The sequence below is a fragment of the Malaya genurostris genome, chromosome 2 (genome assembly GCF_030247185.1).
Source record: "Malaya genurostris strain Urasoe2022 chromosome 2, Malgen_1.1, whole genome shotgun sequence".
NCBI classification, from domain to species: domain Eukaryota; kingdom Metazoa; phylum Arthropoda; class Insecta; order Diptera; family Culicidae; genus Malaya; species Malaya genurostris.
The window spans coordinates 317,582,734-317,597,897 of NC_080571.1; the positions used below are offsets into that span (position 1 = coordinate 317,582,734).

The 15,164-nt window shown below is 38.0% G+C and overlaps 1 protein-coding gene and 1 non-coding gene across 2 annotated transcripts in view; both read right to left on the reverse strand.

The window, feature by feature from the left end:
- The window catches only part of LOC131431237 (box A-binding factor), a 534,459-nt gene that overhangs the window by 47,584 nt on the left and 471,711 nt on the right, over positions 1–15,164 (reverse strand). The window lies entirely within an intron of this gene.
- Positions 8,876–8,982, reverse strand: LOC131433391 (U6 spliceosomal RNA). Its single transcript, XR_009230192.1, has one exon. It is a non-coding gene; the product is annotated as a U6 spliceosomal RNA (small nuclear RNA).

The following is a 15,164-nucleotide window of genomic DNA, read 5'->3' on the forward strand; positions in this document are numbered from 1 at the left end:
CTCAAATATCTTCAGCTGGTGGATGAGAGCAGGACAAATGAGGTCGACTATTGTGAATTTGTTATTTGCGATACGAGTTACTTGAAATGCTTGATTACAATAAAACCTAATCAATCGTGCGCTCCTTAGAAGAACCGATATCTCATTGCATTTGATTGCTGCTGCAATACGGCACCCAAACATCTCCAGGGTGGCTCAGTGATAGAACAGTCTTTCGAATATGAACAAAATCGAGTTAACAATGATTTTAGCTATTTTAGTTACCAATCTTCGTGAAACTGGTTTCGTTAACTCTGTACGTCATGTTTGTTTGAAAACGTGCGTGTTTGTGAAAGAGTTTATATAATTTTGATCAAAATTAACTTTTCCAGAAGTAGGAAGCACTGTGGACACGGGCAAAAATTACCATGATCAATCAGCACGACCCTAATGAAATAGCTAACCAAACATCGAAAACCTCTGGAATGAATTAAAACTTACACGCTAAACCTGCTTACAAAGTCACCCAATATTTGAGAACATAAAAAATTGCATTTGCGCTACTTCATCCGTTTGCTCCTAAGATATGATTTTCATATATCTCAACTAAATGTGTGAAACAGTTCCGCTTAAAACTTGTAGCAAATTTAGTTTTCGCTATTACTTTTTTAAATTTTTTTCAACATATCAATAGTAAAGTAATAGTGAACCGAATTGTCGAAAACATGGCGTTTTATCGAATGGCATGAACATGAATTAAATCAATGATGGGAAAATTCAACATCGTGCTGCAAGTTATAAATCATTATTTCACATTGATGAGGAAATCGATGTACTCAATCGGCAAAATCGACCAGAAAAATAATTTCAAATGTCTTTAGCCGATGAATGATAGGAAATAAATGGATCGATGACTCTTTACAGTCGTGAACTTTAACAACTGACGCTTCGCTTTATCAGGTTGGCAATAGCTTTTTTTGTGCAAATTAAACTACTCTGAATGCGATTAGGTCAACCAGTCTTCGGGTCTGGAAGACAACCTCCGGTTCTTTGGGCGACCATAAATTTCTTCGGCGAACACTAACTGTTCTAACCTCAGTAGGATGAGAACAACTCCAATTTAATTTCCCATTTTGTCCCTCAACTAAAATGGGATTAGCTGCCGCAAAAAATACGCTACCAAAATCAATATTACTTCAACGCCTCCAAACAACCTTTTATTTCTGGATCGACTATTGATTGCCAAAGTCAATATGATACTTTAACTTGAAATTTGTCTGTCTACAAAACAACGACTATTCTAAATCCCAAATGTATGCGCTGGGCGAACGATAGACAAGTAAATAAATGAAAGTGTTTTGTTCACAAAAACTCTCTATGTCTCGCCGATTTAAAATAGTCAAAAGCTGTCCGAACGTTTTATGATATATACAAACGAGAAATAGCATTCATGTTCAACAATGCCGTCTTGGAGCACAGATTTCAATCGGTGAATACTACAGAAAGCTTACTAAACGCAATGATTCTCAAATGATGTTGAACGAATGCTCCAAAATTATACGGTAATAATTCCACTCCTCGAAAACTTACGTATGACACATAAATTATCTGAACATGCTAAATTTGTTCATTCCAGCTATCAAGTGTATCAAGTGTCTGAATTGTGCATACAGTGAAAGTACCGCAGAGAGGCGGAAATAGTTTCCATTACGACAGGAAAGCAAGTGAAACTGGTAAATTGAAGCAATTTGTTTGAGGCTGGAACCTAACTACAGTCAAACTTTCTAAGGTTTTAATGACCAAACCGAATTTAGAAATTCCTACCAATCCTCCGAGCCTGTACACAACCCTGGGTTATGACGAGGAGCGTTTATGTCAGCGCATAATCACGCCGAATTTTAAGCCAAGGGAAAAACAAAAGCTCTGCACGGTTTAATGGAAAAAGAGCGGAGTAAAATGATATGCTATTAAAAATTTAATTAAACTACGAAAACAGTGATATAGTTGTGTGAGCGCGAGTTGGTTGCCAAAAATAAAAAATAACTTGCTGTTTTTCCCCCTCCCAGATTTAACAGCAGCAGCAGCAGCAGTAGTGCATTAGCTGATTTGCCTTGCAATATGGATCCATCACGAAAGGCCATTTACAACCATTACGAAATCATGGCTGCTATCTGATGCGAGTGTGTGGCAGTCGAAAACGACCCAACATTTACTAGTAAAGTGAGAACGCGACTGGGCTCGAAGCACACTTCACCGAGCCGATTTGATTTGGTTTATTTCAGCCCTCGGGCCGCCACAACGACTCCGGGCCGTGTGCCGAAACAATTGCGATTTGTGTAAACGGTGATATTAAAACCAGATTTAGGTTTAATTTAGGCGATTAGGAAACTGATGAAATTCGTGTCAAAACCGGTGGGTTGGATTTCTGTTTGGGTGGGCAATTTGGCTTTGCTGGTTGGTTGGCTTTTGAGATGCAGAATCGCGTCCGCGAGCGGTGAATGGTTGACGGGTAGGTCAACTGAAATACGTACGCCAGATTCATCACATTCTGCAATTACTCACCGCATTTGTCGAAATTGTGCCACATTTTTTCGAGCTTTTATTGATGACCGCCTTGAGGTTTCCAAATTTGCGAGTTAGTCGTGATTTTCATGTTTTGTATATATGCATAATCAGTCAGTGCGTTGGCTGAGAGCTCATTTTGCCGCGGTCAATGTGAAGAAATGGCAATTGTTTCATGGGTAAATGCGTGGGTTTCAAATGATCCAAATTTGATCCGGGGTAAATGTAAAAGGTTTTGAATGGATTGCTTTCTGTGCAAATACGCCTGCGACGAGGTTTCCACAGGAAGAAGTACTTCCTCGTGATGGTTTGGTGCGGATGCTGACCGGAAGCATTTAGCTAAAAAGCCTCGTATAATCAACCCTTTTGGCCGATTCCCATCAAGTCTCCAACAACCAGCTGCAATTTCAATCCGATGAGTCGATAATTGCAGTGTTTCCAATCGACAATTTGTCGGTCGATGTTGCAACGGTTTCGTAGTCACGAGGGCGGGCGGGCGGACGGTTGGTTTGGTGTCCAGCCCGAAGAGTACACAAACTAAAAGTCCAATCCGCAATCCACCATCACCAGTCCGGATATTCCTCGTTATAGCCATTGATCACGGACATCATCGTCTTCTGCTGAGGCCGTCTTCTCCCTTTCAAGTGAGCACCACATACATATATGAAAACTCATCAAGTTGAGGCGCGCGAAATGGACCTTCTCTTCGCTGGTATGCGCTACTCAGCTATATTGAAAATACAAAAAAAAAACGAATGTTATTTCACCTCAGACCATGCTAATAAAGGTATAACCGAACTTTTCGAAGATCAACCCAGAGCGATATTGAAGCTGTGCGATGAGATGAACTGAGACGACCGGAAGACACATCCCGTTTCAGAGGTCGGTCGACTGGCTACGCACAAATCTCCCTCGGCGCGTGTTTGCCTTTGGCGTTTCCATTCGACGAAAATGCAGTCTTGGCTTCATTTTGAAGAGTTGTTCGTGGTTAATAGCATGTGTAAATCAACAAGGTCACCAATCCTATGAGTGATTTTCTCAGTATTTTTTATTTGATATAGATCAATATGTCTTAATACTAGATTTTTATAATTTCTGTTTTGCGTTTTTAAAACAACACTTTGAAATAAGCAACCAAAATTCGTCTTTCCTGAAACCGAAGTAGAGAGTCTATCATAGGATCATCTAAGTGTAATTGGAAACTATTCACTAGGAAGTAACTTGGCTTCGAAATCAATTCAACTAGGGCCCTTCAAAGGGCATGAATGAAACTGCTTCAGCCACACACGCCGAAATTTAATTGTTTCGTAACCTATGCAAATACGATACCACAGGATAGGTTGAAATCAAAATGTTCGGTTCATGAAACATAAAGTACTTAACGGGTTCCGACGAGTGTCTTTTTTTTTTCTTCGACAATACAGTCAATCTGAAGCTTGTGAACCGTTATCCCTGAGCGGTAATCCTTTTCTCCGTGCCTGGAAGCTGCTTATTGAAACGAAACGAAGAGGTCGTAATCGCAATGAAATACTTCTTGCTAGGGTTGGAGAAACTTCAACTCTTCTCTCTGTACTTATGCGGACGGCGAACGGTGCGATATTGATCCGCTTAGATGTACGCTCCGTAGCTCCGAATCTCTCTCTTGAACAAACCGGATTGGGACAAATCGACTGCTGTTGACGCTAAACACAAAGTAGTTGCCCTACCTATTAAAACATCCAACTTTTAGCCAATTTTTACTTCTTCCTTCTCAACTACTACTCGCCTTTCGCTGCTTTATGGGAAAACAATATGGTTTAATCAGGGCCGTCTTGCTCATGCAAATAGTAATTATTGAATTTGTAGGCTTAAAAGCTTTCATTTCCCGCCTACTGCGAGGGAGTCCGAATGAGCTGCTGGGAATTAGTTTGCGCGCAGTTCCAGCGGTAGCTTCCCATTCGGCGGAAGTGACCCGGATCGGAGCGGGCAGACGATTTTCAGCTGGACAGCTGTATTGAATCGCTTTTTGGTTCGAGTTTATTAAGCACAGCGGAAAAGCTTAATCGGGGTAAAAGTTTCTGCGTAAGGATTGTGGGATAGTTGGAGATATTTTCGTGGGGCTCTTGAGAGGACCGAAACGGAAGGGTGGAAAGTAGTCATTCGGTGGGAAGAACAGAATTAAACGGAATCGATAAGGTGTTTTTGATTTTAGTAAATTAAATTTGGTGGACATTTTTCAACTACCCACTAGAAGCAGGAAGCGTATGTGTTTCGCGATTTTCCAAGTGAAAAATGAACAAGGTTGTGTTCGAGACACGACCGACCACGATGACATTAAAAATGCAATTTTCAAACTCACTCATCAAAGGATTTTAATTTAATAAATAGGAAATAAATTGTCACTATTTAGGATTCTTAATCTAATGTTATGATTTTAGGAAGTTAAAACAATCAATCTAATATTCACAACAAAACCATTTTTTGTGAGCTTCCGCTTTCGATCGCAAATAGGGATTTATATATGTGTGATGCCTGTTATTATTGTACGTAAAGTCCATAATAGAGTGGTATTTTCTGCAAGCCTGTTGTGAAAATTTCCAGCACTGACTGATATCTATGGATTTATGCTTCTTCTACGGATCCACTTCTTAGAAATGAAGTATTTGGGATATTTCTTTAGAAAACTAGAAAATTGAAATTTAGATTTATTCAGTTATAATCATATAATTTGTGAATGTCAATATTTCTTCCTGGTTTTCTAATTTTCGATAAATTGCATTTGGCGTTGGAATCATCGGTGCTGTACGATAATCGAAGTACAAATCGATGTATAAGCTGCTCTAATTCGTTTGAACGAACGATAAAACAAGTCGTTTCATTCTGACTTTCAAAAGAAAACGGTGGATAATGTCAGAAACAATACAGCATGATCGACGTGGATACACAATGACTTGTATATAGTATTGTCCAAGGATGGCTTTTATCGTATCAAAGAACGCTCTCTGGCAACTCTTAACACGATTCAATCGGTGCGTTGTTGCTAAGTGCGAACCCCACAAAGCTTCATTAAAAGGGTTTGTTTGATGAAACTAGTCATCATTAGTTTTCTCCAGTTAAAACTACCTTAGTACAGCTACGTCTGCAACCCCATCGTTCACCAGTGAACGAAAATAATAACGAACTGCAGTTAAAACCCAATGAGCATCCACACAAACGAACACGGTGTGCAGCAAACGAGAACATCTTTAACATATTTGGCATACTCGCAGTTGATTACTCGCTGAGCGTATGGCGAAGCAATTTCAACTATCCGCCCCACATGAAGGCAGCCACCGACTCAACAAGAAAATGTGACAGAGCATATATTTAAAGACTCCGTTTAAAGCGAAAGTTTGGATGACATCATTATGGTATGCTGTAATTGTCTCGTGGAAAAATAGGTCAATTCGAACCGATTTTTCAATGGTGTTCTATTGAAATACCGATGTTAAAATTAAATGTTTTCGAATCGATTGGTTATTAAATTATATTAGCCCTTCATCCAATGACTGAATTATAAGCTTTCAGAATTGACAGAAATTGGTTACGCGAGTCATTGATTTTTTAATTGACACCCGAGTATAGCGAATAGTAAGACATTTTTAATTCTAAAATCATTATATTGGACCAGTATTCTGTAATTAAGAAAATTGCATGAATTGTCTTCCTAAACCTAAGTAACTCAACTTTGCAATCGAAGACATTTCGTGTGTACAATATGAAAACAATGATCATAACAATAATATCATTTTTGAGTAGCAAAATCTTAGGTTTCTACTTTTTTCTTAATACTCAACGAGAAATAGATTGAAAAAAATATCAATTTATGGAAGAGTACTACCGCTTTCCAGACACAAGAACGGCGGTTTTACAATAAAATTTTACAATTTTGCTTTGAAACCCCTGAACCTTGGGAACGGTAGCATGTTGCAAATTTTAATTATTACAACTTTTTATTCAAAATTTAGTATAATTTTTTTAAAATTGGATCAAAAATAGCAAAAATTTAACAATTTAAAAAAATTGAAATTATAGGAAACAATGGAAACTTGTACAATAAACAAATATTTTATTTACTATATTTGTATGTTTGTATGTTTTTGATAATTTCCTAGAAATTATTTTATAGACCCTTCTCAAAAGTAAGACTAGAGTGAAAATTGTCCATTTCGATCAAGAAATATGCGTATGAGAAATTTGAGTCAAATCAAAATATACAGAAATTAAAGTACATACTTTATACACGGTCGTCATTTAGCAGACTTCCCTTCGCAACTGGCTGACTAGCACTTCTCCAATTAGGATGAAGTCAGAAAAATGGATTGGATTGCTGCCAAATCGTTCAAATTTTTCCGAAAAGTTAGTTACCAAAAAGTTGCCAGAAAGATGAAAAAAAGTAGTGGCTAATGATAGAAAATACTTTGAATAGGGTAAGGGCTCCCTATTTCATCTCATTTGTAAGGACGTTACCTTAAAAACCTGATTTAGCCATTAAAATCATTACGATTCTTTCATATTCCTGCTTAATTCGCCTTGCTCCACATTGGGAATTGATTCACATTCCTTGGAAATTAAAATAATAAATAAAAAATCAGCTAAAAACACTTCTGATATGTTGACTACTGTGCTCCTAATTTCATCTCAAAGGTTTTGTATTCATCCTATCGTTGGTTCTTTATTCATCCCATAAATTAGCAATGGCGACAGCAATCCAAACCAAAATATTGCGCCTAATTTCATCTCAAAGGTTTTGTATTCATCCTATCGTTGGTTCTTTATTCATCCCATAAATTAGCAATGGCGACAGCAATCCAAACCAAAATATTGCTAAAAACACTTCTGATATGTTGACTACTGTGCTCCTAATTTCATCTCAAAGGTTTTGTATTCATCCTATCGTTGGTTCTTTATTCATCCCATAAATTAGCAATGGCGACAGCAATCCAAACCAAAATATTGCGCTATTACACTCTCAGGTTCCAAATGTCAGAATTTTCCTTAAAAAGGGCCTAATGCCAACTATGACACAACACACGATATTTAAAAAAAACAGTTTGGAATCATTTCGACGTCTAAAATTTTTTGGATCGTTTTTATTACCTTTCGTTTCAAATTTAAAATTTTACTCTGCAGTTAATTTAGAGAACTTAAAAAAAAACAAAAAAAGAATTGTTACTATTTAGGCATTAACCCTTCTAAAAACAAAATGTAGAACCAGAGATGCCATTCATACAGATTTATCTGTATTGTATAGATTTTTGCGTTCGCCTTCTTTAAATCAGATTACAGATTTTCTAAATTTAATACAGATTTGAAAGGGTTCATAAAAGACTTTTCTCTCTGAGTATCTATTAGTATTCGATTACAGTACTTCTTTAAAAGTTTATTAATCAACGGACAAATCACATGTTAAAATGGAAATCGTTTGTGCAAATCTTTTATGCTGAACACTAATAAACATTTATATTAAAATTAAAACCAATTTGAATTTGATTCATTTCATTAGTGAAAACAGATAGAGCAGATACATATTTTCTCTGAAAATATCTGGCATCTCTGTGCACAGCCGATGAAACACACACATTTAACAGTGTTATGGTGACGTATAGCGGAAAGAAACCAGTGCTACTAGATTTGCCACAATGGTTATTTGATTAGTATTTAACACGCTCTATTTGGTAATATTAGAATCCGAAACAGTTTTATTTATATATAAATATCAATGATATAATTAAACTAATGTCACTAATCTCAAAAAATACGTGTTGTATCATATTTAAAGAAGAAAAAATAAATTTTTTGATTTAACATTATGAGAAAACTTGGCAATCTTGCGATACGAAATGAGATGAAAACAAAGCGCAATCAATTAAGTGCAAATTTTCATCTCATATTTTTCATTGCTTATCAGGTAATTTCAGAAGTCTTTAAACGTTGAATAAACAATTGGAAAGTGAACATTACTAACTATGAAGTCATCTAACATTGAATAGTGGTGTAATTATGTGAAATAGTAATCATGTTTTGAGACAAATCGATTAGTAAATATTCAGAAACATGATGAATTGTAAAACTTCAGACGAAAATGGTTCCTAAATCAAAAAGTGAGTTTATTCTAAATGAAAAAAGCGATCGTTGAAGGTTTTTTAACTATTTTTTTCAATTGGAAAGTGTGGCAAAACCTAAAATAAATGTTTTAAAACGTTCCACAGTTCTGTTCAGGTACGTTTAAAGGTATGATTAATGTTAATGTAAAGTTATGAGGTGAAGGAATGAGATTGAAATTGGAGCTGAGATGAAATAGGGAGCCCTTACCCTAATATTTTTTTTCTTCACGATTTTGCTTGTCATCCTTGCGCAGGGGCCATGCTAATCTTCTCTGTATTTTTCCAATTTTAGTATACGTCCAGTCGAAGCTAGGACAGAATATTGAATTTGTTATCAATAATGTTTGGAATTTGAAATAAAAACGGCAGCTTATTTGAACCCTTAACATTTAGACAACAAATTCAAAGAACTCGGGGTTTTGTTCAATAACACAGTTTAGTTAATAATAACTGCATATTTTATCTTGAACAACTGTTCTTGTGTATGTAAGGTCACATTTGACTAGTTAAAACGATGCAATATACCAAAAACCACCGATTTTTTTTAAATTTTCTGTCCAAGAACGACTATTTTTGGCGAAACGTGACTATGAACTAATTCATTGTTCTGAATCTTCAATTTGATTCTTTCAGTTTACCTTCAAAGTGTGTGAAGTGTGAAACCATTAACATCTAGATATTCGGTTTCGGTTCAATAAGTGACGGCTTCGAAAATTTTGTGAATCTTTTCTACTATTTTCAAGAATTAGCAAAAAATTAGAGAATTAGTACAGTCATTATGTATAGTACGGGTACAATACCTAGAAAAATGAGTTGTGTAATATCTATCTTACAAAACCATGTCATTTCCAAACTTATCTGAACTGTTCAACACTAAGAATTCCATACCTGAAATGAGAGATGAAGAAAAATGCAAAATTTAGTCATTTAATTAATGAAAAGGCAGAGCTTAAGCTAGCATTTAGTTGACATTTTCATTGCATAGAAGAAAGGAAATCCCCCATAAATTGACCACAAATGCGCCGAGCTCACTTCCCACAAATAATAGTCTCACTTTCCGCATCTACATATATAAATATATATATATATCGTTCAGCATCCACCTCAACAAACAATGCTTGCAAAGACAGTGAAGGAGCAGTAGAAAAAAAAACTTCTCAGTAGTAACATATGAAAAGGTTCGCCTTATGCTACAGGCAACTATCGTCGCTATTATTACCTAATCTGGAGTATAGAAATTACACTTCTGGTAGCGAGGATACACTGCACTGGCAGCAAACGGGGTCGTGGGAACGAAACATCTGTTCATTTCGAAGGCACCTGGCTGCACTGATAGATCGAACTTGATGCTCTGCTTATGCGATGCACCTTTTTAAGGCTCAATAGAGCTTGCTCGTATTCGTACCACAATTTAGCTGAAATAAACCATTCAGCAAGAATCACCCGCACCACGCAGTGCACTAAGAGGTGCACCCACCTTGTGGACAGTTCATTCGTGATCTCTCTACGCCTCGATGGCACGAACGCGATCCGGAGGTAAAAGCCTGCTGCCATCAGCCATTGAGCAATGTTCAGAGGCTTTTTCGCGAACGTCGTCGTCTGCACATAAATTTACTGGTGAAAACAATGAATGGTGTTTGAACGGCGTACCCATCGAGATCAAAGCGACACGTAACGTGATAGGACCAAGCAAGAAAGTTGCTTCATCGCATCCCTAACCTAAGTCGGATGAGAATCGAGTGCAGGTGACATTTAGCTGCCGCTCTGGCGCATGTTCAATTTTCTTCCCACGTGGAGCCACCACCACCGATGGACGATCTACCGTTTGGGCCAACACGTTTCGAGTTTCCCTCGTTTCCCCGTGCCGTGACTGTGACCAAGATCATCGCCACGAGTCGATCGGAATCGCGAGAGAGTTATTAATTTTCCATCGATCGTTTCAAGAGGGAGATCTTGATATTTTTGTAAGTAGCGGGAAAATGATCACACGTTATTTCCCGCGAGCGGACTAGGGATATGGGAAGCTTCTCGAATTTCTAGTGTTTGTGTCCAAATCGGGGCAACCGGAGCAGACGGAAACGTAACGTCAGCTGTTACTTCTGCTCGCTTGAACTGAGGCTAGAGCTAGGGAAATTGATGACGATAATTAATTGAATAACACCACATTGGATTCGTAAGTGGGCTTGAGAAACGGAGAACCAGTGCTATGCTGCTTCCGAGAAATGGAGCGCTTTGAGAGATGTATCAGTTCGATTGGATTACTTTTGATGCCGAGGGAATTTAGTAGCAGCGTTCGAAAAACGAGACCACTGAATCTGGTTTGCTGAGAATTTGTTAATACGATGATGATGATGATACAACACATCAACGAATTTTTTCATTGAAAAAAATTTAAATATTAGAAATTATCTCGTAATCCAAATTTGGCTAGTTTACTTCATCTGGCGTTCAAAATGATAGTTGCAAATTCACCCAGAATCGACGACTACCCCTAATCAAGCATCATCGCAATACGTTTTCTAACCGACCAAAGCTATATCCATTTCGCACCCGTTCAATAACGAAGCGTAATTACACTTCTGAAAATTACTCCAACTCGGATTAAGTTGCACACATAGCACTCACGCGGCCTCGGGAGCTAATCGGCTTCACCTCACTCACACACTGCACCAATTATTTGATCGACCACTGCAACCGCCCGGCCCGGAGACCTGCTGCTGCTGCTGCTACACACCACCATACACCATTTCAATGTTTACTCTTTCTCGCCTCCCAGCCCCCCGCGGCCATTCACGATCGATTGTTTATTACACCGTAATGAGATTTTAAATCAATTTCATTTATTGGATGAAATCAGAACAATTTTCATAAACTTCGGCATCGGCCAACTGGGAATTCTCCCCAGGCAAATGGTTCCAGTAATGTTAAAATGACCACCTGACCTGGTGGAAATTGCTCCGTGTCATGTCGCACCGGTCAAACCATGCTCAATCGAAGTAATTGTTATCCAATTACCCTCAATTTACGGGATGAATGGTTTACTTGTGGGAGGACTTGAAAATTTGGAGTTTGACCTGACCGGAACTAGTTTGAGTTATCCTAATTTTCCTGAATGTAAGGTGCATCAGAGGCGGCTTGTGTTAGGCATAATTAGACTTGTTTCGATTGGATCTAAATATTGCACGAGATGCAAGATGTGATTGCTTGCTGTCGCCCTACTCCTCAATTTGGATTAAAACTTCAACAGTATGCATATGTATTCGTGGGGGGGAGGGGGAAACAACAACGAATAAATCATACACGGACGGTCCCAATATCAGAGCCCATGCCGATCGCCTTGTACTGTGGGAAAAGGTTTCATTAGAGTCAGTTCTGTTTGGAAATTGAAGCCATTGCTGTATATGCATATCTCGAGCACCTCGGTCCTGCTGCTGCTGCTGCTGCCGTAGAGTGCAGTACGTTCAGGTTACTTCCAATCCTGTATGCATGACCGGACCGGGCAGACTCCATCTAGTTGTTGGAGGCTCGCTCTATCGTTGGTAGGATTTTTGGAGCTGAACCCGATATAAACATAAACTACATATTTAAATTGCATTATGGGAAAACGAAAATGTTGCACCAGCAAACGGACCTTTGCGCCATCATCAGCATCACAGCATCATGGAGCACTACAGCATACTGGCGAGTGAGATGTGTTTGGTTGATTTGGTGTTGTGTTGCGAAATTGCTTTTCTGTAAGCAACTATTCAATATCGTTTGAATGGTAATTTTATTATCAGCAAGGTCCGATCGATTCTACACCGTTGGATGTGTGCGACGAACGAAGGATTTTGAACTAATAGACTATTGGAGCATAGCGGCAAAGCTCACAATATCAGATTACAAATCCAATAATGTGGGAACGAAATCAGTTTGATGTACTTTTTTGCGTAACCTTCTTTTATCGAACGAAATAAAATGCTGAATGAAAGTAATTAAAACAGATAAAGATTGAAATTGGTGTGATGAATCACTGAAAAATTGTCTGACACTTGCAAAGATCACGCATCGACATAAAATGGACAAGTGAAAATCCTGCTCGATTGTGTCAACAGGCGTGTCTCAGCTATAACGTATCTTGTTCAGCATTTCAGTTGTATTTCTATGAGTATGAGTCTTGGTTTAGAATTCATGGAATTAGAACGAGAAGTAAAATTGTAGAAATCCCTTCTAAAATTTATTTTTGTTCCGAAATTCAAGCAGCCTTAAAAGCACTCAGTTCAAATGATTCACGGTCGAATCTAGTGATCGCATGTCGAACTCAAATTGAAGACCTCAGAATTTCAAAAGCTGTTTACTTCTTATGGATACCCGGCAATTCTGGTATTACTGGAACTGAATGGGCTGATGAGTTGGCTAGAGCTGGTGTAACGAATGATTTCGTTGGTCCTGAACCAGCTTTACCCCTTTCAACTAGTTGGATAAAGCATAAGATTCGTTCTTGAGCTGCATCCAAACATGCCAGCAACTGGCGCAGCTTGCAAACTTGCGCTCAGACAAAAGCATTTTTACCAGATTTGAATCTGAAAATGTCAAAGTGTCTACTGCATTTTTCCAAGCCTCCTTGCAGTATTCTAGTCAGAGCTCTGACTGGACATTGCAAACTCAATTATCACATGGCTACTAATCAACGTGGTGAGTGTTATTCGTGTGATTTGTGTGAATGCGATTACGGTACTTCATATCATCTGATATGTAACTGTCCCGCATTGACGGTACTACGTATCCGAGTTTTTGGTTCTTCATACATGACTGAGTCTGTGTATGCGGAGCTAAAATTAAAGGATATTCTATCGTTTCTCATCCATTATGGTAATGAACTATAGTCAAAAGGGGGTTCATCGTTCTTCCTGGAGTAAATGAATCCTTTCTGTATTGATCTTAATAGGTTTTAGCAGATTGTTTGACATCCCTTATGCGGGGTACCGAATTTACTTCTGCTCATACATACTGAAAATCGTGCTGCATTCTCCCGGCTACATTTTATTAACTGTGCTTTTTGGCACCTGCAGATCGTTCAGGATCCTTTCGGGGATGGAGAATGAATTGTTTCTTTATATCTTTTGAGTTGTTTGCCCACCTCACCCACTTCACAATTCCCCTCCATGTTCCTTTTATCTTTTCCTTCCCATCAGGAAAATGATAAGCCACACAAATCTTCAAATAACTAGGAGATCGTGGCACTTGAGCCAGTTAGTTCTGATTCCTGAATCCTGAAACTATAGTCAAGTTTGCAATTGTGCGAAATCGTTCATCCAATGGTTGCAAATTTTGAGAAGAAAAAGACTATTGCAAGCCTTTGTGCAGAAATGAGAATTATAAAGCAGCCATTCAAAAGGCCGAAAACCAATTATTAGACGATTTATTTTATTTTAGTTGGTTTGACGAAAGTCACCAAAACTAAGTTGCAATGACTAAGTGGAAATATATATTGAAGAAGCCAAATGGATGAGAAACTCGCAGAAAAGATAATTTTTTGAATAAAAAACGCTAAGATACAGGACTCGAATTTGCGTTCTTATGCAATCCGTGCATACGCGTTTACCATTTCCGCCACCCTGAGCTGTGGTAAACACAGTTCTACAACAGAGCGAGTTGGTAAGCGTACATCGAACAAATAGTATCTTTTTCCAAAAATTCACCTTTTTCCAGTTGGTACATGTTTCCACTTAGTCATTGCAAAAATAAGTAAGTCTATCAAGTGACACAATAGTAGTTCAGAAACGCGACGAAGATTTTCAAAATCGACATCTTGAGAACATTTGGAACCTTACGTCAGTGTTAGTGATTGCCGAAAATATGACAGAAGCTGCTATATTGCTATCTATATTGTATACAACATTTTCATTCCGGTAGAAGATGCTACAAATAATCGTGTCTCTCAATGCATGAGCCGTGAGAGAATTTTACTACATTTTTTTCGCTCCACTTCATACTCTGAGTATTTCACGCCCTTAAAAAAATTTACAGTCTGATAATGATCGTTGCTGTGTAGAATTACCCAAAAGAGAATTGCAAGTTGACAATTATCGCAGAAAATCAAATCGATGATTCATCTTGATGATTCTCATATTAGGTTGCAATATTTCAAAACCCTTATGTGGAGCATTCACATACATTTTCATAGACTCAACTTATACAAAGGTTATATGCACATAGTTCAAATAAGCGGTAATAGTAAAATGATTCTATCTCAATTATCAACTGCCCGTATATAATCGGATCGGTACACGAGGATAAGCGACCGTTTGTTGCTTCAGAGAGGATCCCCACAGCAGCGTCCTAACCTTTAATTCTCAGAAATGTCATCGAGAGAAATTCGCTCTCGTACTGATGTCTGTTCTATGTTAAATGATCCATCTTTCTTTGATGGCACTGATTCAATCGTGTGAAGAGTAGCTAGTGAGCGTTCTTCGATAAAAGCCATCCTTGCCTTACGTCATTTATAAGATTATATCT